We start from the raw sequence: 22588 nt of genomic DNA, 5'->3' as shown, positions 1-22588 counted from the left end.
AAGATCGGTGCTTTTGAAATTACTTAACGAGATTGTACGCGAACCTGTCGGTGTTACTTGTCTAAAAAAATGTAATAATTATGGCTAGAATAAATGATTACAATATTTTAAACCTAAATAAAACTTGTTTCACTCGTGCGCGAGTGGTAAATTTAACGGGTTGTATTAGTTGAATCATAAATGCGTTATATAAGATATGTCCGTGCACTTCACTAACGTCACCGTAACTGAAATTGTCAAAAGGGATGATTTTGTTGGAAGAACGTAGCTCCTTGAAGCGAAGTGTCAACAAAGAGCGGCTTCCGAGATATAAAAGCTCACTAGTAGCATTGTGTATAAGGGTGTTTAGGGTAGGCAGTGTGAATTTCTCTAAAGGATTGCCAGGACCTGGCGGCGTTCTTGAGGAGTCGTTTCCCATCGTCGGAATAATGCCGGCAAAGGAATTAAGAACCCGTAAAATGGTGCAACGGGCAATAAATGCCTTTTCGCCAGCTGCCCGTGGTACCATCACCCGCTCCATTTCCCCCACGCCCCTTTCCCAGCAATCCGCCCGCGCCCGCTTTGATTTCCTCTCTATCCAGGATTTCAGGATTTAAGAACTGCAATTATCCACGTTGCATCACCGTAACTTTCATCGTTTTTTCGAAACGCACGCGATGGCTGACGGCTGCAGAATTAAGGCTAACTGAATCTCCTCTGAATATTATCGTGTGGCGTTGGAGTCCCGCTGCGTGAAAAATTGAATCGATAACTCGATCCAAATATTTTTACGATGCGTAAATACCCGTAAAGGCATGCGATTATTTAAATCGATTTCACGCGATGTCCATAGCGATATGTTAATTTCCTCCAATGGCAAAAGATTGAGCGATCAAGAGAGAGCGCGCGGTGTAATGCCATTATCGGCGCTTTGTCTCATATTCTCGATGCCTATCATTGCGGATGTTATTATATTGGTAAGATAATTACGGTCGCGCATTATCTCGATCACCGCGACTTTTTGCGCCGACTTTCGCCAAAGGAATACAAAGCGGCGACGAGACGCAAATGCGCGGGTTACGCGGGCGCGAAGTAATTTCAGGGCGAAAGCCCGCAAAAAACTGGCGCAAATTAGTTAGCATAAGGGGGAACTGTCAGCTTGATTAACTCTGTACGACGCGGTGCCTCGAGGATAACTGCGACTGCTGCGAAAGCGGTCGGGCACCGGAGCCCCGCAAAAAGCGGGCTTAATTTAATCTACACGACACACTTTCTCGCACCCGGCGGAAGTGCCTATTTGCGAGGCGCACAAGGGAGCCGTTTATACTGGCGTCGCGACGCGACGCGACGGCGTATTTCCGCGCGTCTACGTTTCATCGATCAGCCGGACGCGTAGCGGCGACGTGAAAGAAAAGCGACGACGACGTTGCTTGTGGTCCTCTCGCGGGGACCCCGACTACTCACGGAGGTCGCGTCTACCCACAGCACCGTGATTCCCCCTAGGTCGAATTACGGAGGGAACGAAGGGTGGACGATTCGCGCAAAGGGACGACGGACGGAGGACTAATTAATTGCAACAGCGGAGGAGGGAAGACACAGGATGACATGCTGCGGGAGTCTGGAAGTGGACGGTCGGTAGCTCGTTAAATTTTAGGGACGTGTAGATCGAAGCGACTCCCGTACATTTACACTGAAACGAGCGCGACGTTGGCAGTACGAGCCTGATTGAAATCTATCAGCAAGCGCCTAATTTAATTAGGTGCGCGCCGTGTCTGGTCGTTGCGGGAGAGCGTTCGCTCGGAAGACTCACGACAGTACTTCTGTGCGAGGCGTAATTCCATGCAGTAGCCGGACGCTCGCTTCAAAGGAAAACCCTACGGCTATCTTTGCCTCGGAATTCAATGGAATCAAAATTGCGAGAGAACGCAAACATATAATCGCTATAATCGTTAATAAAGGACACGCTAATATCACGCACCTCTCTAAAATCATAAAATTTATTTTCTCAACGTGATGTCGGTCGAGAAATTTACGATTGAATTGTTGTATCGACATTTCGCAACTATGCCGTTTTTCCGCACTTTTATCGCACGACGCGCACGAATAATGCGATGCGATTTCGAGTCACGAACAGAGCCCCCTCGGGAGGGGAAAGGGGTTAAAAATAAGTGGTCTTGCTCGCAAGTTTGGCTTGGGTATGCACGGTTATCCGGCTCGTTTATCGTGAGTCGCAAGAGAATCGTCCGATCGCGGTTCCGGGTACACGCGGTCCTCACGTGTCCTCCGCATTGAGCATTCCGGGCCGGTACCCGTGTCACACCGAAATCCTTTTCCTCGGGATATGATTCATTGTTGTACTCGAAGACCACCCAGCGGAGTACAGTGTGCTCTGAAATCCTCGTCGAAGAGAGCCCGAGATCGATACGGCGACGTGCGCCCACGCTCGCTCGCCGCTTGGCAATGGATGATGCACTGTCAGGGGCGGATTGGACCCCTAGATCCAACAGGCTAGGAGCCTTTTTACATATCGACTTGTCAGCTTTAATAGATTTATGTATTGCATAGATCCCTCTCGAGAAGCAGCCTCTCCAGAGTTATATTACGTATTATGCTATTTAAAGTGATTGTAAAGATTTTTTCGTGCCGAGCTCCAACGCAATCAGTAATATTAGCATGGAATAAAAAGTCCAAAAAAATCAAGATAAACTTGTTCTTTTATTTGTTTAAAATAATACGCGTAATATCAATCACATGGATTATTAAACGAACATGGAGCACGATAAATAATGATATACCAAATTGAAATTATAACTGTGCTCTCGTTAGAATAAAAGTTATTTTTCTTAAAGCTAAATCCGCCCCTGTGCATCACACGTAGTGAAATGACAGACCTACCTGGAAGCAATCGATACAAAAGATATCGGAATAATCTCGCGGCGCCGGCCGAATTAGAGATCCAGCGAGTCTTTAATTGAACGTCTGAATAATGATAGCTGATCGCGCGATACGACTGTCCAGTCGTCACAAGCACGGCAGTCTTCCTTTCCGAGACCCTGGGTTGTCTGCATCAATATTCAAATAGTCCGACTGGCCCCTTAATTAAACACGACAGAATTCTGCCCCATATTCGGGTTTTAAATTCGAAAACAGATTCAGAAATTATCGTTATTTGTGGAGCCAGAATATCTGCATTTTCTCGACATTCATTATACATATATTTTCGAATATATTTAAACGATATCTTTTGCATAGTTAAATTTCGATAAAAAGATACATCTCGCGATTATAAATCATACAAACGAAAAAGAATGAAGCGCGCGCGAGTAAATTATTTATCGACGATAATAGTCTGCTTGATATCTCGATCAGCGTCACAATTATGGCCGTTAGAGATAAGTGATTGTGCTTTCTTCGCAAATTCATCATTGACACGTGAAATAATTGATAGCTCCGCGTTTTACGTTCGTCGATTGTATCAAGATGACGAGAAACCGATAGCCTTCAACATACTAAGACGTACTTTATCGAAAATATCTGAATCTATGCTTATACTTGACACAATAAAAAAATACGCGAATTGTTATACTACATAAAACACACCTTCCTATCAAATAGAAAAACGCGAATACTGAAAGTAAAATTATTTCCTAATTTTTATCAAAAAGTTAATAAATATATATTTAAAAATACAAATTTATCTAAAACTGTAAAATTTTCAGATAAATTACATTACAGCAATTAATAATAAAGAAGCAGAAAAAGCTGTAATCGTCGCGGGAACAATAACGCGCTTAATTGGTATGTCGACAGTTAATTGCTGGCGACCAATTCTTTGATTTTCCTTATTCGCGCGACACACGGCGTAACAGGATCGGTTAAAGAAATACAAAAGAATCCCGCGCTCGAGATACCACGCCGCGCGATTGTCAGCGGGATGAAAAACGAGAATTTTCACGGCGATTGCACGGGGATATTGCAAAAAGCGGAAGCTCCGCTAACCTTGATTCTTTCTGGACGAGAATGCCGCGTTGCTCAGCGCATGTCCACGGCTGATGGCCGAGAGGCATCGTCGCTGTCCGACGAAGCAATTACCGGCCTGTTATCGACGTAGACAAAAAACGGTATGCGAGATGACCGTTAACGGGCATTACGGCTGAAATCGCCAGCGATTCTTAATGAAATCAACATGATGGGTGGCTGCCCCAATCCGGGCATAATCCAATCGTACATTGAATTAAAACTGACCAGAATCGAACGACAGTCGGCGACCGGATAATCACTGACCACGACAGACATTTGCGTGAATCATTTTCCCTCCCAGAGCTGGTAACGAGCGAGAAGCGAGAGACGAAGACTTCTACCTTACGCTCATTAGCATCTGACGCAATTTCGGCGATAATTTATATCGCGTCCCGCAGCGCCTTTAATTCCAAAATTAATCTCCGACTGAGCACGGCCGATTAATCGGGAATCGAAAGTACGCTACTGAAGGAAATGGTTACGTAAACGCTGTTCTCGAAACGCTAAACAGAATTCAGCGGTGTCAACGATGCGTGACGACAATGACAAATGAACGAGTTGCGAGTGATAGATGGATATCGGAACCTTAATGACCGACGGACGCCGAATGCAACAACATCATCGAGCGCCACTCTATTATTAAACGCGCGAAACAAATTTCGAAACTCCGTATGTCCTCGATGTAACAAGTCCCAGAGCGTCATTAATTCTACATTTAATTTATATGCGCATTTAATGCACTCTATCAATCATTATTACATATAAAAAAAAGCAGAAGTTTCTATCTTTTATTAATATATAATCTTCTATTAATTACTGTGTCAAGAAGTCTAGACTTCACTTTAAATGATGTCGAGATATTTCCCGCAACTGGTAGTATTAAATAATATCGAAAGACAGATCCGACAGGTGTTCAAACTTCCTACATCTACTATGCGCCATTTACCGGGCCGTAGCGTAGGTGCTGTGCTAAAAAGATCACTGGTCACGTCCGCAACAGCATTCAACATCAGGATTCAGAGTCGTCATCCTGTCGTCCGAGCGAGCCGCGACTTTCATTTATCACCGCCGGCATCATCCATCTCTCGCAGCTGGAAATCTCTATTTGCATCCGCGTCTTATCTGGCGTCAGGTTGAATCGCGCGCGGACGACAACGACGGCGCATCGCGAATCAACCACGCGAGTCCTCATAATGCTCCGTCGCATAACGAATCGTTCGGAAATTAACGGTCTACCGTGCCTGCCGGTACCGCCCCGTCATCCGGTAATGGTAATGCGGTAATACGCTTTCCTTTCTCGTTAAAGTGTGATTTAAGCGTCTCGTCCCGAGGGACGTTATGGATGAACGTGCGACGCGCGCGGTGCGCGAATGCGAATTGCAACTTGTGTTGTTCGATATACAGGCTGATTCCTCGCGCGGTAATTTTCTCGCGCGTCCATGCGTAAATAAGCCTCGGCTGAATGCGGCGATGCGATCAGGATGACATTCGTCTTGCCATTTGTCAAACGCTAACCATTGCCATCGAGTTATCGGTCGCGCGAATCAAACTGGAAATCCGATTTTCACATTTGAAAATTCCTGAGGAATTGCAATAAGTACGATTTGTCGCGAGTAAGGGCCATTCTACAGTACGTCGCAAACGATGGCAACTGTTAGTTGAAAAGTGTCATTTCCGGTTGCGCTTGTCAGTTGCGGTTGTCAAAAGAGGGTTGGCGAACTTTTAACTTTTTTGGCGACAGCAACCGGCAATCGGCAATGAGAAATAACACTTTCCAACTAGGTATAGTAGTTGCCATCGTTCGCGACGTATTGTAGAATGGCCCTAAAACTCACTCTCTCCGATAAAATTGTACCTTTGTTTTCTTCTTCAATCATCGTGCTAAAGGCAGGAAAGGCCAGGGTAATTTCGTAAGAACGTTCTGTACGTGCGCGTCATTTCGCGCGGCACGCTTGATTACGTATATATGTTATAGAGAGAGCGGCACATGTATCACGCGCAGGAAGGATCCGAAATTTTCGGTCGGCTCGACATGCGAGCGGCCGAATCGTCGAAGATTCATGTTATACGACAGCCTTCGTCTTGAAAAGCGATTACATACGGTTCTCGGATTCAAAGAAAACCGGTCGCGCGCGCCGGCGAAAGTTGCCCGTTAATGCTCGCGATCTCGTGATACCGCACGGTAGATTAACTCGTAATTGCGTTCATTATCGTAGGATTCGATTCGGAAGTTTGAGGACGCGCGAGACCCGTGCTCAGCGTATGCGGAAGGCGTATCTTACATGACATCGAAATTAGCATTAATTAATAAGTACAAGATTATATTTCTTGTTTCGTGAGCGCCTCCGACTTACATCAGAGGAAGACACATATTTTATCTCGCGACAAGCATCCCAAATCTTTTGAATGAAATCCGATTATCGCGGCTATAAAATTCTTATCTCGAAAATATCAATATCACAGAGTTAATATTTATCGTTTATCTGTTCTATTCATAATATCGGCGTCATACGGCGACATATTTCCAACTACTTGCTCACATTGGCGGCAATGACTTTCCATCGCTGATTATCTTCTCGAAGAGTACATAGAAGACGGTACATCGAAGCTTTCCATCGCAACGCAAACAGATTCCTAATACCCGCACGTCTGTTTACCGATCTGCCACGAGCGACTCGGCTCTAGTTGACATTTAATTTCAACTTCGATCGAAGGTCATACGGAAAATAATTATCTCGTGTATTCTGATTATCCGTCCGAGTCAACAATTCCCCCTGACAATAAAAGATAACCGCTTAGAGTGACACGGCTCGAGGAGGCGATAATTTATAAGGATACCTTCCTTCTCTTACGAGGGTGACCTCACTTTAATATTAATGGCTACTCCTCAACTCAGCCAAGATTAATAGTTAGACGTTCGAGATCGTTCTGCTTATAGGTACGTTCTAGAGCGTGCTAGCGCGCGCGGTACGGGATGCAAAGTAACCGACGTCGCGTGTATAGCTTTGGACATCGGTGATTTCGGGACAATGATTGACGGGCAGCTGCTCTATCGGCGTATAACTTCATCGATTACTCGACGAGGTTGCCAGCCACGCTGACCTAACGTGCCGGTTCGGTCGTCTATGGCTACAGTAGAAAAAAATTTTCGATTTCATAACCAATGATTACTTTTAGGAACATTAATGGTGTGGCCATTACTCTTGCTCACACTTGCCTCCTGTAATTTAATACATCGACAGAAAGTGCCGCTTTATATAACGTAATTCGGAGTTAGTCTCGTGACTTTGGAATATGTATAAATATATGCATGTTAATTTATTTCCTTATTTTAGTTATTAATTTATCTCCTGTAAAAAGCGCGAGATGAGGTAACGTGAAAAGCAGTGCTGAACGAATTAAATTCGTGCCAGGACAACCCTTGTATGCAAAAAAAAAAAGACTTTCGGAGACAATGGAGCCCTCACACGTGGACGGTTACGTAAAGTTCGCGTATATCCGCCTGGTATCTATTCATAGAGTCGCGACCGGTCGAAAATACGAAGGCAGAAAAAGAAGCGGTCGTTCGCAGGCAGCACGTGGGAATTGGTCGAGGCACGTGCCTCGAATCGGTCCCAGGCCAACTCGTGGCGAGGATCGAACTATTTCCGCGTGACGAGGAAATTGTTTTCGGGGCGTCCCGACCGACGCTGCGGGAGACGATCCGCCAAGGCAGTCTATCCCCTCGCAGCGGGTGTTGACCATCGCGTGTGGACTCGCATCTCTCATTCGAATTAAGCCTATTGCCGGTCTTCGCAACGAACCGCAGAAGGGATTCGGAAAAAGGGAATATTTTTCGGACGAACGATCAGTCTGTAGGCAAGAATCGAAACTGTCTGGAGAGAACGATTATCGTCATTCATTGTTGTCGACGTTTCTCGTGTAAACGCGCATGAACCTACGTCTTTTGTGTCTTGCAAAGTAATGATAATTTAATAAACCACAAATTTACACAATAATGATTATCGTTATATCAAATAGAATGGTCATTCTAAGTCGCACACGCGAAAGAAAATTCGTATAAACGAAAAATGTTGTAATAAAAGCAGTATACATTCCAAGAAAACGTGTTGGCGGAGAAAAGAAAAATGGTAGTCACGACCGTCGGTCGATCATTCGGTCCCCGGCCGGACAAGGCGGATGGAAATGGATTGAGATTCTGCTCAGATGACACTCGGGAACCTGCAAAATGTATTAGCCTGCGGTGCAAAAAAATCGTTACTATTTCTAGTCCTTGAGGGTTGAGCTAAGAGTTCAGGCTCATCAGGCGGCCGGCAGGTGTGAGTTCGAGATGTTGAAAAAAGTTCGCTTGCCTGCGGAACTAGACAGGATCGTCGAACGAAACGTTTTGAATGCTAGCAGACTACGCGAGTAATAAAAGTACGAGCGATAGTACCGCAAAATATAATTGCGTAATGGCATATTCGACGCGACCGCGTAATTAGTGTCGGATTGAACGAACCATGGAGGTAGCTCCGAGAACTCTCTGCGATCAATAAAAATACGACACGATCGTATCCGGGAGCAAGTCATTATTTTAAGTGATCGAATGAATAATGTATAATGCAGGAAACTCTGTACATTAAAAATATAATATCTTTTAAAACAATATCTGCAGTTTTCTTTTTAAATTTACATATATCTTATACAATTACGTATTTCATTATATTCTCATTGATATCTATGTATAACGAAACCAAGGAAAGAACCTTAAGCTATTGATAATCTTTTATAATAAATAAATAAATGCATCCGCACATGCAAACTGGGAGTCAGTGTAATAGGCTATTTGCTGACGTAATGCAGTCTGTTTGAACATTCAACGAACAGAAGAAGTCGTTTCTCCGTTTGTCACCGAAAGGAAGGAAAGTGTGGACAATTTTGTAAATCGGAGATTGCAGCGTGATCCTTCGTAATTTCGCGGTGCAATTCGTTTTGAGATGGTCATGCGGTGACTATCGTCACTTGATGAAGAAATGAGAAAGAAAAAAAATCAAGAGAAACCCGAGAGAGAAGAGAGAGAGCTGTAAGAATTTTTTTTCGCTCACGATTATTATTGAAATGCCTTCTCTGATGGCGTGGACAGTGAAACGCCCGTTGCATCGTCGCCAGATTGCACCGTCACGTTGATTACGCAAAATTAAAAAGGCGGCTATCATGATGCGTCCATAAGAAAAGTACAAACAGATTGAAAGCGTTTATTCGTCTCGTCGAAGAATACCTTCCAGAAGCCGCGAACTGTCCGTGCGAATAATTGAGACGCGGAACGAGCCGGGGAACTAGATTGAGAATTCGCGTAATAGCCCATTTGCCACGGTAATGTAATTTGTAGCTGAACGTTAAGAGAGATTGCGCGCGCCGTCGTTCTTTTTTTTTTCTCTCTTCATCGCGCTCGTAAGAAGACCCGCACAGCGTGTAAATTATTGGTACTAACGCGAGTCTCCTTTAATTCCGCAGACCACTTACTCGCAAAGTATTCATGCGCGGCGATCTGCTCGATAGCCAATGAAAGGTAGTGGAATGTAAGAAGCAAGAACGGCAATTATTCTGACGTGCCTCTTTGTCGTGCTATTACATTGCAATCCTCACCAATGTTCCAGCCATAGTATCTTCATTTTCATTATCTGTGCTCGCGAGCGTCATGAAAATGTTTTCTGTGAAGACAATTTCACAGACAATTTCTAAAGTAGAGAAAAACAGTATTAAATAATTAAAAAAATTAATAAATTGCTAATGTATCAAATGTAACTGATATATACGTATATATATATAGTTTTTGTTGGAAGAAATATAGCAGACATGTTAAAGATCGAAGTAGATCGGTTTCTTTTAACAACCGCGAAGCAATTTGCAACAAATTAGAACAGCCGCATTATGGTAATTGCCAATTAAGATTTTGTATAGCGCAATGTATTCCGTATAATGACACCGGAGCGCGTAAAGAGTTAAAATTGGCACCCTGAGGGACCGGCATGATCCACGAAAACCCCGTCGGGCCTGCTAGAGACGCGGATGCGAAACGTCAAACGATCGTGGCTGATTCATTTAACGTCGCGCGGACGATCCCGCCAATAATGGGGATCGCGAGCGCAAGCACGCAACAACACGAGTACAGAACTAGTTTCAAGAATTTCTTAATGGGGCACCTGCCGCTATAATGTAAGGCATTCGGAGCGCTGAGCGTGTTCCTGCTCTAATTCCATATGCGAGAGAAATAACAGGAACGATATAACTAGTCCAGTCTGCATGAGCTCGTAAAGCATGCTGATAAAGCGGCAGCGGCACGAATTAACGTGAATGCTCGTGATAATATTTATTTGACACACGGCGCAACATATTCATCTGTCACGTACCCAGCTATAAACGTAACCGATTTATAAATCGATTTCTTCATATATATATTTTTTTAGCACGACGCATACTTTGATATAAATATATATGCATTTCACGTGCAACGTTTGACGCCTGAGATGCGCGGGTAGAAAAAAGGATGACGAAGACGTTAAAATAAATATAAAAATTACTAGTTTGCCTTTTCGACCAGCCTTGATTATTTTCGCGTGAGATTAGCGTCCCGACGATTTGCCAAACCACTTACCCAATCCTATTCCTTTATTTAAACCTATCAAACCTTTAAACCTAACACCAAAAAATATACTGATCTGATCCTGCGGTTTGGACAAAACTCCGCTAGAGTCTCGCCGCGAAATTCGTCTCGGTCCGGCGACCACGAATAGTCCGAATCCTTTTTCTCCTCTCGCATTTCGCGATATTCCGTTTCACCTGCCGAAAAATGGCGCAGATGGGTCGGCGAGGGGTACAGACGTCGGCCGACATCCTAAGATCCTAGGCATTTGCTAGTTTAGGTTTTTACCGGTCTCCAGACAGGCCTGACGAAATCGGTGTATCTGCTAATACCTTCTACGGGCAAGGATCACCTGCCGCTTCCTCGTTCGTCCTTGGATAATTGCACCCATCAAGATACACCGTCCGTCGCGTTGGCAGGCAGATCCCACAATGTGGTCAAGATTTATCGAGCCAGAATGGATCGAAACACACACAGCAACTTTGAGGATTTAAAGTTTCCGATGAAGACCAAGAAACCTCAGTTCAAAAATTAACCGCATAACTCAAAATTAAAATTGCTTATATAATTTTTATTTTATTATTAAATTAATTTTTCAATTAATGTTCAAATTTAAATTAGGTTATGCATTTAATAGTTATGTAAATATAAAAATAGACAATTAAATAATTTTGAATAAAATAAGAAATGCCTACAATGAAATGTTGCACCTGGATTGTAATTAAGCACGTGTCCATTAAATCGGCTGGTGCTGATCAGCGTAATTCGGCAATTATATTTAATTATCGAGAACGATACGCATTGACGCTTACGTAAGACTAATTAAAAAAGAAAACATGCAATTTCTCGTAAATTAAGCGAAATTTTCGCCGCGGGACATTTATACCGGCGCGCAACCTGTTCCTCAGCGCTTGAATTATCACGCAAGTATAAAAAATCTGAAACGGAGATTATTTATTCGCGGTAATTTAACTTAACGAGATCGTAAACTCTCCGTTAAGTTTTATTATCTGCGTATAAAATAGGTGGCAAAGTACTTATTGAAAAACTTTATCTCGATTAAATAACTAAGTTAAGAATTTTAATGATGAAAAAGCGTTTGTACGAATTTGAAACATATGTACATACTTGTGTATAAGATGTTATTTCTCGCATCAGAACTAGAGTCCTGCTTGCAATCCGCGAAAACATAATCTATATATATTTATATAATTCTTTTATATAAATACACAAGAAATCTTCTCTCTCGTCTTTCCTCGTTTTAAAGAAATTTAATAAGGAAAATTTCAAGTTTCAAAAAATAAGAAAATACAGAATGCAAGAAAGAGTGTAAAATTCCTATGCAGACCCAACCAAGAAATATTCATATGCTTTTGTGTCCAAAGCAATCTTCTTTGACCCGAGATTTTCTCTCGAGATCGTGCGACTTCTTCCGCGAATTCGCCGCAACGATTAACCGCTGCGCCACTTTTTCACCAACGTCATGCCGGTCCACCTGCAGATGACAATCTGTTGTGAGGAGGCGCGGCGGAATTCCTCCCTCGTCTCTCTTTCCGCTTTTGCTGGTCGCCATACGGCGCGCGGTTATGCCAAAGGGAGAGAGGAGAGAAGGGGATGGGAAGAAAGAGAGAGATTTAAAATCTCGGCCGGGCGGTCCGAGCGGTGCCTGTACCGTTATTTCGCAGCATGAAGCGCGTGCCCGGCGTCAGCACGATCTCGACTGGGCCTACTCTTAATCCCGGAGGATGCCGCCTCACCGAGATTACAAAGGATAAAAGACTCAGAGCAGTGAACCCCCGTGTCGAGGGGCAACCGGAAAAGCCGACGTGGGTTTCGCAGCCGCGCTTCGCAAACCGGGGGGGGACCACCTGTTGGGAGAAAGCGCGCGTTTATCGATCACGTTTTCCTGAAACGTGAGGTTGCGATACTTTCGGAGGATTTGCAGCGAGTCTGCGTTACGAAACGCATGCAAGAGATCTCGCGGTTGAGCTGTTGTGTATCTCTTGCAACAGCAACGCCTCGGTAATAAAAGGAAAAACGTTTGACGCGACGATTGTATTAAAAAGCAGTTCTGAGATTATGGAAATACTCACTCAATAATTCATCGCGTATTATCTAGATTTTTGTCGATGGAGGAGAATGGAAAAAATGACAAATTATACCCACTGATTATATCCACGTCGTGTAACAAGAATTCCTCAAGCTCTCGCATCGCGGTACATACCTAAGTGCAAACTTGTTCGCATCGCGCGATCGCAAACGTCTCATTACGGGAACAGGCATCGATAATCAAAATATTCGGTACCTTCGACGGGAACCGATCTGAAAGAAATTACTATCGTCCGCGAACGGCGGAGTGAAAGCCGAGGAATTTCGCGATCGAGCCTTGATTTCTGGTCGGTCGATCGCTCGAAGTGCTACGTGCGCGAGTAATGGGGCAGGAGGTAACAACTCGAGTAATCTGCCTACGCAATTTTACTGGATCAGCTCGAGGCAGCTCTTACTCGCTCCGTTTTGCCGCCTGCCCTGCCTGCCTCCTCCTCGCCTAAGCAGGGCTTGTGGCGTTGCACGTTTCATTTGCACGAACGCTCGTGGCGGCCCCGCAAGTTTGTGCGTGCAAAAGTCAGCGTGAAGTCGTAACGACCGGGTCGACCCGTGGAGGCTGGACACGCACGTTGTGGCCGCCGGGTTCTCCTACACGTATGCGGGTTCGTCCACCGTGGCGTGCAGTAAATCTCTTTGCGAAAAAAAAAATGTCTCGATCGCGCGCCAGCATTACGGTGTAACGGCGAGATATTCTCTAGCTTTTTCTCGCAATTGATTATCGGCCTTTGATCGTTATTCTTGTTAATTGGTAACGATATCGGATGACATCCTCGTTTATTCGTGCGAAATGGAAAAGGCAATTTATTCTGTATTGAATTGAGATTTTGATATATGTATTCTAATGTATTTGCCTTTACAATTAAGGCAATATGAATAAAAAAAATTGCGCATGAAATTGCACGAGTAAATGGTGGTAAAACGTGATTTGCCGAGATTAAGGTAAGGAGTAAAATATTCTGGAAACCGCGCGTGGCGAAATGAGGACTCGCGTAATCTCCTCGAGACGACCGCGCAAAAAAAACACGTACGTTACAGCCAAAACACGTATAATATAACAAAGTTTGTTATTTCACCGGGAATATTTTCAACGTGGTCTTTCATAAAATTCCTACATATGTGAAACCGTAATGATTGAAAAACACGATCTATAATTAATAATTAGAGATTAATATAAAAATGCACCATTATTTTAAAAACCAATATAACAACGAAAAACTCTGGTTAGTCGAAATCGTAAAGCAATATGTTCCAGCAATTAATTATGTCGATGTACAGGTAAAATGTACGTTTACCTGAAATTTTTACCTCATATTTAATAACAAATAATTTCACTCTAATTATAGCAAAAGTTGACAGTACCTATCAAGTCTCTTCTAAACATTAAAGTTTTTTCTTCTGTTATAACATGTGTTCAATTTATAATATTGCTACAAATCACAAGTTGCCCTACAGCGTTCTCAGTTGTGTTATTTGCCCGAGCAAAGGTGTGCAATAAAAGTAATGAAAGGATTTGCTGAAATCTATGGTGACGGTTGTATACTGCGAAATCTTAACGAATGAGACAGAAGCAGATGTGGCGACGAGCGAGATAATTCGCCTCTTTCTCTTCGTGGCGAAGACGCAAAGTGGAACCTGTCGCTAACGAACCGGTAAAACAACGACGCACCCGTAACACGCATAAAGTCCGATGGAAACGAAGAATCGTAAAGTTCCCAACGGGCAGGGACATTAAAATCAAGAGACCGTACATTAGTGCAAGGGTAATGAGCGCCCTGCGGCCAAGTGCGTTACCGGAAAATAACTCGTACAGCGCCACGATCGAATTAGTTTTCATATCGCTCGACTCGAACTTGTAAAGCGCGACTTACACCATCAGAAAATTGGCGCATTGATAAGATAAAATTCACGTTAAAATAACGGCAGAGTTGATCCCCAGTAAAGAATTGCATATGGAATATAATTTGATTCTTGACTCACCGAAGCTGATCCCGTGATATCCTTCATCATGCACCGAGTCATGCTCCTACCTGCGACATACAAAAGGAAGATTGATATATTAGAAAAAAATTAGAAAAATACATACTTATATATTATATTAGAAATACTACAATTATACTACAATTATACTACAATTATCCTTATATTTTTGTCTAGAAACAATTCGATTTTGTCAAATTGGCAAATTGCCGTTTATATGTAAATTATTATACATAAAAAGCCGAAGAAAAATCAGATTTTATCGATGTCGATCGCGTTACTTCGTTCTTACTGCCAAACAAGGCCATCAAACGAACGGACACTGCGAAGGTGCCTTAAGGCGCGGGTGGGGATGACGAAGCGTGGCGGAGCGTGTGCCTCGCTCGCCGAGCGTGGACGCCTTCGTCGCCCGGAGCGCGGCGATTATCTTTCATTCGTGGTGCATCAAACGAGAACCGGTGGCCGCCACGTCGAACGCGCGTCCCGCGCGCACCTTCTACGTCGCCGGGGCTTTTTCTCCCGAAGGCGCCCGCACGATCCTACGGATCGTCCGCGCGCCCGTCATTATCCACCTCATCGGCGATTCACGGTCGGCACTTGGCCGATTGCGAGAGGCCGTGCGCTTGCACTCGCGCTCAATCGCACGCACGCCGATTTTTCCGCGGCCGCGTCTCCTCCCGCTCGCAAAGCATGGAAACGCGTCATTACATGTGGCTGCGCATACAACATTTCATTAGGATATAAGAATGCGAATGATCGGACCGTTTGAGATGTAGATCGGAATGCACGCGCCACTGCGAGAGGACTCACGACGTCCGTTTCGCCTCGCCTTATTCCTCCCTCTTCCCCACGTGCCCGTGACGATCATGTCTCGTTGATCATTAAAAACAGACGAGACTAGATGTTACAAGTTATTCTTTTTTCCATCTAGCTAGGCGATGGCGAACGACAGCAGTCTGGTTTAAGCACCCGTAATTTTCTCCGCGAGGCATTTCATGGCGCATCGATAGAACCACAAAGTGCTGCATCGAACGTATTTTATATTTAGATGCGCAAGAAAGACAGCCCGAGGTACAAACGCATATTAAGCGACGTTCCCGCCGAACAAGCGCGGCAATTTTCTCGCTGCAAGGGCAATCTCGGCGTTTATAACGTAAAACATCTTATTATCTCTTCGGCAGCTTTTTATATTATGTTTAATATAGACGCACCGCGCGTGAAGGGACAAATTTGTAACATTTTAAGCGGCCGCACAAGTCCCTCGATTTGCACCTCAATCAAGAAATTATTGAGAAAACAACGCGAGATGACGAAGATAGCCTTCGTCACTTCAGGCGCGATCGTTGCACCACGGAAGACACCGTTTTCTTTTCACGGAAATCTGGATGATTGCGATGCGACGCAGGCCAATGCGTTACGGGTATTATTTCGTCCGTCAGAAATTGGTACCTGCGGCAAATGGCGCATCGAAACAAGAGAACCGGAGTCCCATCCGAGGTTTTCGCCGAGTATGATCGCGTAATAAGGCAAGTCGGTAGTCACGCGGTGAGGGATACAATCGAATGTTCCTTCTCCAGCGTGAAATTTTTAGATACTAAAAGAATGTAAGAGACAACAATATGGTAAATACAATAAATAAACAGTTTAAATGTTGTAAATATCGTAAAATTGCTACAATCGACAGAATCAAAACAGCCCGAATGTTACGACATCGTAAAATTGAATCCAAATGATTTAGAAGAAACAAGTTCTCGGACTTAACGGTTCAATAAACGCGATAAAGATTCGAAAGTTTGGATCGAACGATATTCGCGATTGTCTTTTTGTGGATTGGAATCCTCGTTTCGGTGGCGCCAGGTTTTGATACGCTCCCGTCGAAGCAGGGTCACGGCGTAGAAGACGCGCTGCTCCCTACAGCCAGTAAAACCCGAATGTACTTTAAATGCTCAATTTGGCAGCCGTAAAAACGGCATTTATTTATGGTGCTTTGGCCATCAACGAAAAAGCCGATGCCGCTGAAAATTATGCTCGCTCAAAAACCCAAAGGATCCTTGATCCTCTCTTTCTCGGCGCCGCGAGTTCGTGCAATGCTTTCCAGCTGAATGCTTTACGAGTTCGTCCAACTTCTCCACAAATCTTACTATACGCATACCGCTGATAATTTTTTCCTCGGCTGCCCAAAAGACTTGCCGCACCGCACATAACCGGAATTCAAATGTGTCAATAAATTCAAAAGAATATTTACATTGAAACGGATGGCACACAAAATAATAACAATGCATTTGCCCTGTAATCAAAAACAAACAAACAAAAATCACGTTGATATTCTGTCAATGTAAAACTTGAAAGAAAAAAATTAATAAACGATGTTCACACATAGACGTATTTTATTTCAACGATTTCCTAATTTCTAATATGTGCTCGTCAATTCTCGCTTTCGTATAATTATTCCGAGTTCTACAGACTTTTACATATGGAGATAAGGACAAACCAGAGTTTGTCTTGCTATTCAGAGATCTCCGTTTGAATTGAGGGGCATAAACTGCGACTCAAAGCTAAATCCGTATGCACGATTACATTTTATTGCTCGTCTTGCGCACTCATAATTATTGCAGCAATTAGACGCCGAATAATTAATCGGAGGACAGAAGTTATGCGCACGCGAATTCTCTTCGGCAAGAGCATGGCACGCCAGGCCGCGGTTAAAGGCGGCCGAGCCGGTGGGCCGGAGAATGAAAGGGGCGAGAAGAGACCCTTCGTGGGAAAGGACGATTCGTCGGGCGGATTCCGGGATAATGCAACCGTCTTATAGAAACGAATGTTCAGGACCCCGAGGAATATCGCGTGACCACTCGTGGGATGTTCGGAATGTTACTCGAGCACTCGGATAGCCGACGGTTATGCGCGGCGTAACCTTCCAGCGTTCCATATCGTTAAAGGCTCGCATATATGCGTATACGCGAGAGAGCCGCTGACATGGCTACAGCGAGTTGTGGAAGCCCCGTGACCCCGCCGTGCCCGGCTCTCGTCCGCTTATCCGCGCCGCGTAATTTGCCGAATTAATTTTCTGCACCGTCGGCCGGCGATCAAAGAGACGGAGAAACCCGGGGATTCCGCGTGTGTTTCTTTTTAATTGGCGGGGACCACTCTCTACGCGCACGCCGAACAGAAGCGGCGCGAATTTGCGCGTCGTTGCTACAGCAGAATCCTCTGCACGATGGAAATAAGAATAATCCGCGATAATTTGCGATAATGTAAACGTGATTGCGGTACGAAAATGATGTACAAGCAATTAATTTGGTTTCATTACTTACATCTTCGTATTGTGATACTAAAAAATATACATACGCGTAATAAATTTGGATACATTTTTCCGAGTTTCAAATATAAATATATTAGGTATTGAATATATTAAGTAAATGCAAAAAATCACAAATAATACGAAATTTTATAATAAACAAATCCAGGTCTCTCCTATAAAATATATTCGGTTTTTTAATCTTCATTAAAATAAGCGATTCATTTTCAATGGCTACTATAGTATATTTAGTAAAGGTCGTTTCTTAATTAATGGTCCGCCTCTAGCTTCTCGATCCCGCGCTTCTGCCTCATGTAATTTGCCAAATTAATTCTGCTGCAGCATTGAACAGCAAGATAAGAAAAGTTCTGGAATTTCACATTTTAGCGGGTTCTCTTTAACAAGCGAAAATACGGCGCATACGGAATGCTATAATTTTTTCTTAATTTTAAAGTAACTTACGTACTAACAATATCAATTATCACATATTTTCCATTTTTCACTCGACATATTATATTGATGCTCATAAATTTTACGGAAAGAAGTATAATTGCGCGTTAATAACAAAATATTTATTTTAAGAGAAAACCTGTATACTGCCAAACTTCTACGTAATCGCCAAAAATTATTTGTTCTTAAACAAATTAGTTATTATGATGGTATCGCCGACAATGTTACTATTAATTAGCCATCAACGACATATCTTGTAATTATCAACAGTGAAATGCGGAAATGTGGGATAATCCTTCGACGATTTATTATTTAAAAAATTACATTGGAAACCATATGGGAAATTGTACTATGTCCGGATAAATATATGCAAAATAGTAAATACAGACTTAATATTCATTCAAAAGAATTTCAACTATTATGCAACAATATAGTCATTTTAATAATATAGTCATTAACTTGACTTTTTGATGGCATATATAAATAATTCCGCAATTCGTGCATTCTTATGTTTCCAGAAAAACTTTTACGCGATTATTTTTGCATAAAAAACCTTTCTTTTGCATAAGTGAAAATGTAAATCTCCTACAGATCTAGTATATTTAATATTTTATTATAGATCACAAGCAGTTATTTATAAAAATGAATAACATTGTACTTTCGAAAACTATCTAGGCCTTTGTCAAATATCGGAGTTATATAAAATATTTTTTCGCATTATAAAAACACAAGGTGTATTTTCGCCTCTCCCTTTAATTCGTACACAGATATGGAATCAAGATCGCACAATATATTCCTCGCGATCCATAAGCGCAGCGGGATTTCCACTATCCGCCAGACACGGGAGCAGATGCGAGCGGACCTCCACGGATTTAATTACGCCTAATTAGCCGGCGGCCAGTAAACTAAAAGTCCAGTGCCGATTTTCTTACTGCTACTTATTCCATTTAAGCTCATTCCACCTTGTTCTCCCCTAGGGAGAATATATGCCTTCGATGCCGGCCGTCTTCTGTCCACCGTGCAGCGAAACAAAACAGTATGTCCGTTAAATACGGGTATAATACCCGCGAAGAGAATCCCATGGAGTTTCCAAAAGTCGAAGAAACCCCCTTAAGACGGTGTCGAATAAATGCAAAAGGTATAAATTCTTTCGCGCGTTTTATGCGCGATATTAAAGGCGCGGAACTTTTAATGGCGCGCGGCGCGTCGAAAACCGCATTGGCAGGTATATCGTGGGATTAAATTTTGGATCATGGAATAAGCCACCGAAGAATGTTTTGATATTAATACGCTGAGCATGCTCTACCTCGCCGAACAAAAATCGTAACGGTATTGCGCCAATATGCCTCGAGCGGCAACTTTTAACCCTTACCGGCCGTATATCACCATTTAATTGTTATTTTACGGGCGACACTTTTTATTTACATCGTTAAGTGCGATTTCGACCGTAGGGAGAGTGAGAAATGTGCAGACGCGGCGGGTTTCATTAATTTCATCGCTCGTTGACGATTGCACACATCGATTAACGATTCATCTTGACGATTTTTCGCAGTCCATGAAATTTTTAATTTTTTTAAGAGTGATAACTGTTCAGTTAAATCATTCTTCGGGGTTTCTTTTCCAAACAAAATAACGACGACTTTCGATGCGTGGTATCTGAACAATCCATTTACAATATGACTGTAGCTCGAGCGATAAATTGCAGGCAATTTTATAATATACTTAGCTTATCGCATAAAAATAAAATAAGGTAATTAATACACATTACCGATACGGGGTGACAAAATTTCTCGTAACTTGTAGCGTCATATTATCTACGTATCCCGAAAAGTGGAGGCGGTGGAGGCAGTGCTAATATCATTTGGCAAATTTTTCATCAGCACTCAAGAAACTAATATACAAAAAAAAGAAATGTATTCTCCTATATGTAAAATAACGACTGTCCCGGACACAATTGCGTGGGATTAAATAGATTTATTAAAAAAAGGGCAGTGTTTGGTTAAGCTAATCTTAAAGGGTTCGAAGGCTTTGAGATAACCGCCATTTGGAAAAATTCTCTGAAATGGACTCGACTAGGCGTGACAATAAATCACGTCATATTATTGCGGAGTTATGTGCGGGAAAGCGACTATGAGCCGAACGGCTGGTCGAGTATTATGTTAATTCGGAGAATTTTATTAGCAACGTAAATCACCGATTGCCCGCCTATGGTCGCGCAATATAACTTTTCAAATGTTTCTTCCTCCCTTCATGCCCGCGGTAGAGTCACTTTCACGATTTATACTATAACGCGGACAAAAGAGTATTTAAAAAAACATCACCGCGCGATAGCGGGTGATAGAATTTTACGATCGCAGCTGCGTTTGCGTCTGAACCTACATAGGCATTTCAGCAGTATGTTTATAAAATATTTGTCAAATCTAATTAGGTGTACAATTTAAGATTGTCGGCGAGAAATATATTTCATACGATACAATACGACGTTGTATGGCGGAAATTAACTTGAATATACTTCTCTTGCATTTTATTGACGTTTACAATTGATTCGTACATTGACCACCGTATTTCGCGAAAGAATGTTAAATCACGAGTGGATTTTCTAAATATATTCCCAATTTTTTTCAGCCAATTCTCACGCATCGTTTCTGCTTCTACTTGCACGGACAAATTAGTCGCGTTTGTCCGTTAAAAATTGGACGTTTCTTATGCGCTCAACTCAACGATTTCGCTACTTATCAATTAGCATCGTTTTACATCCTGCTTCCGGTCGCGGAAACGCTACCTTGCCAGATGGCACTCGTTGAGAACGTGTCGTGTTATACGCACCTGCCACCATGCCGTCTCCATGCCGTCAAGTACACGCGTGCGTGCGTAAATTGACGAGCGTGCGCAGCACGTTGCATAAATCCCTATTGAGTCGCGATAATTTTAATCAAATAACTTCTCGACCTTCTTTCCGTTAGTTGTATATACAATGTTAGGAAAAAGAATCATGCTATATTGATAAGAATGTGTGACCATGAAATCATTCGTTCATTTATCAAAAAAGCATGAGTGTCTAATTATCTCATCAATATAGCGCACTGTAAATTGAAGTACATCTCATCCACTTTTTCGAGCTTGATCACAAAACACTCATGTCACTATCAAATAACAGACTTAATTAAAGAAAGCAGATTGAAATTACATTTAATCGTCCGATAATCTTTTATTTTCATAAAATGCAGGTCAAAGCGTCAATACATATATTTCGTTCGCATAAAAATTTCGTAGAAAGTACCTTGGGTCATTACGCGACCGAGTCATGTATAAGACCCACGTGAAAAATTGCCGGGCAAATTCGCCGAGCATGGCGGGGCCTCTAATTTGCGCTTTCGGATATTTTTATCGGCCTACAGTGCACCGCAGACGAGCGCTTTCGAGGGTTGATGACGCCGCAGCGCGCCGCGGCAAGAGAGAGAGAGAGAGAGAGAGAGAGAGAGAGAAAGAGAGAGAGAGCGGAGCGCAACAGCATCGACGTTCACGGCGGCCGGCATCTTATTTGCATTTTTTTCGGCGAGTTTCATTAACCCTTGACCCGGCTGTGCACGAGGAAGCGGCGAGCACGTAAAATAAACCCGGCTGAATATTCATACCGGTCGAGCAGTAAATACGGTCGCGACGATAAATTCCGGAGTTCTTTCACGAATTCGACGCCGCACCGTGCGACGCAACGACGAAGAACGGGGAGCGTAAAACCTCGGTATCTTTTCCCTTCACCGGTACCGGGTTTCGCGCCGCGCGAAAGATTCGTGTCGAAGTATGAAATCTCGTTGGCCGCCGCGCGATTGCGGCCATGCATCATGAGGTTATCGCCACCGGACTTTCCTCACGAAAGAATACAGGAAAATTATCGCTGGAGGAAATATTCAACGATATATTAGCAAGAATATTTCGCTGTACTTTCCGAAATCAGCTTCTTAAGAAATTCCTTGTTCTTCAAAAATTATTTAAAGAAATAATTAGTCTATAGAATATAGAACAGAATATTTAACGCATGATGACTGATGACATAATATGCGTGAATAATAAAAATAGTAATATAAAATAGTTTCACATTTCAAATTACTATTATATAAGCATAGGATTATATT

The 22588-nt window shown here is 42.9% G+C and overlaps 1 protein-coding gene across 3 annotated transcripts in view; it reads right to left on the bottom strand.

The window, feature by feature from the left end:
* The window catches only part of LOC139812786 (uncharacterized), a 207963-nt gene that overhangs the window by 118699 nt on the left and 66676 nt on the right, over positions 1-22588 (bottom strand). For all 3 annotated transcript variants that reach the window (XR_011731932.1, XR_011731933.1, XM_071777880.1), the window contains one exon: positions 14708-14757. The gene's annotated coding sequence lies outside the window, so the exon portion shown is untranslated. The remainder of the gene's footprint in view (positions 1-14707; positions 14758-22588) is intronic.

This window comes from Temnothorax longispinosus, chromosome 5 (assembly GCF_030848805.1).
Source record: "Temnothorax longispinosus isolate EJ_2023e chromosome 5, Tlon_JGU_v1, whole genome shotgun sequence".
NCBI lineage: Eukaryota > Metazoa > Arthropoda > Insecta > Hymenoptera > Formicidae > Temnothorax > Temnothorax longispinosus.
This window is presented reverse-complemented; position numbering and strand designations above follow the sequence as displayed.